Source organism: Quercus suber, unplaced genomic scaffold, assembly GCF_002906115.3.
Source record: "Quercus suber isolate HL8 unplaced genomic scaffold, Cork oak 2.0 scaffold_200, whole genome shotgun sequence".
NCBI classification, from domain to species: Eukaryota; Viridiplantae; Streptophyta; class Magnoliopsida; order Fagales; family Fagaceae; genus Quercus; species Quercus suber.
Window position 1 is genome coordinate 425,135 of NW_027069658.1, and position 2,362 is coordinate 427,496.

Sequence of the window (2,362 nt, forward strand, 5' to 3'; positions counted from 1 at the left end):
TTTTTTTTTTTTTTTTTTTTTTTTTTTTTTTTTTTTTTTTTTTTTTTTTTTTTTTGTCTTTTGGAACATGATTTTTCTTTTTTTAATAAATTTGGGTGATTGCTCTTTTTAAGTGGTTATTTGTCACTTTTTTGTTTTAATTAGGCATCATTCTTTACAAAGGGTATTTGAGTAAATTTCTTCAAATCCATTTTTTTCAGCCCTCTACTTTCCACTCCCAACCAAACAAAATGGAGAGAAAATAAAATATTTTCTATTCTCCCACTTTTCCATCATCTTACTATTTTCTATCATCTTACTATTCCACTTCTCCAACCAAATGGACCCTAATGGTTATGTAATAAATAAAATATTTATCCATAATCTTTTATCTATTAGCCTAAAAATAAACATGAACTTTGGCCACAAAATTTTCTCTCCCAAAAAGTTGATGCTAACTTTCAGCCAGAACTATAAATTTTAACAACCCCATGGACAAGGATCTCAACTACCGTGACCATGATAGACTTGTATTCACGTTAAATTCTGCAATAAAGAATACACCTAACTTCCATTATCCCTTTTCCTCCAAAACAAGGGAAAAAAAAATCCATTATCCCAACTAATGCTGTGGGGGGGAGAAAAACCCAACCCAACTTATTTGGGCCCAAGGCCCTGAATGGGGAACACTCTTCGTCCGAGGAGGTGAGGCCTTCAGTCAGGCCCACTACAAAGGGGGATGCCTTGAGGTGAGCACGTATACCATCCGAGGAGATGCTCATGGTCAGAGTAGTCCTGCATCCTCGGATCCGAAGAGATTTGACTCAACACGAGCATGGGAGATTCAAGTGATCTATTTGACAAGTGTCAAGAGGGAGAGGAATCTCGGATACACATAAAGATAACGGGAACAGAAAAATATCAAGGAGGCATACTTCAACCACCACATTTAATGCACGACACCTACCTTCCTGGCCGCATTTATGTGGATAAGACCCCTGAACAATGCTTTCTCAGCTACCGCCACTCACATAAGGCTAAAAGTGGGGTGATGGGACATACACTCAAATGGGTGCCTGGATGATGAACAAGTGGACGGAGGAGATGGAAGAAGGCAATGCTATATAAGGGAAGGGTGCCTCTGATAGTGGGGGATCGAAAAACGGGAGAGAGAAAAGGATATATTAGATGGTTGTAGCTCCAGGAATTGTAACCCTAGATTATCAATGAAAAGCATCTCTTCGGACAGAGCACTCATATTAGTCCGAGAACACATTAATTCAACTCCTCCTATTGGTGTTGCTGTTTAATACTGTTATTTTCATTATTAGCCTAGCCCTTTCACCCACTCTCTACAAAATTTATTGTTTTGGACTCGGTGGGCTTCGAATCCATACCTCCTTGGGCATGGGCCGCAAAAACTGACCCCATAATTGGCGCCGTTTGTGGGGAGGGCTTGTGCAAGAGTGAAAACAACGGTTGATGATGGCAGGACAAGGTGAACAGCAAGCTGAATCCAGGGCATCCCAACACGTGGACCATTTCGCCAACCTAGAGAGGAGACAAAATCGAGAAGGTAGCGTACACACAGTGCGCCTTAGCCAGGGCCAATCACAGAGCGGAAGTCACATGTCCCATGCAAAGAAGAACCGCGACTTGCAACTGGAAGTAGAAAAACTAAAGAGAGAGCTGCGCCATGCAAAGAGGAGACGGGCTTCCTCATACTCTGAGGATGATCTTGATGATGAGCAGGATGTCTCTTATCAACACAAATCCAAAACACCAGCCAGCGAGTCCTACACTTATGAGGAGGAATCCCATCGTAAGAGACAACGTAGAAGTCCATCACACGAGGACATGGAGAACGATGCCATGAACAGGGCTTTGAACCAGATATCTACCTGGATGATGAACAAGTGGACGGAGGAGATGGAAGAAGGCAATGCTATATAAGGGAAGGGTGCCTCTGATAGTGGGGGATCGAAAAACGGGAGAGAGAAAAGGATATATTAGATGGTTGTAGCTCCAGGAATTGTAACCCTAGATTATCAATGAAAAGCATCTCTTTGGACAGAGCACTCATATTAGTCCGAGAACACATTAATTCAACTCCTCCCATTAGTGTTGCTGTTTAATACTGTTATTTTCATTATTAGCCTAGCCCTTTCACCCACTCTCTACAAAATTTATTGTTTTGGGCTCGGTGGGCTCCGAATCCATACCTCCTTGGGCATGGGCCGCAAAAACTGACCCTACAAATGCTATTTACGATATTCGGTCCACCATTTTCCATATGCATCTCTTATAAGATAAGTTGTGTTGTTGATTAAAGTTTACCTTGTGGGAACAAAATCATTTTTATAGAATCTGACGAGATAAAGAT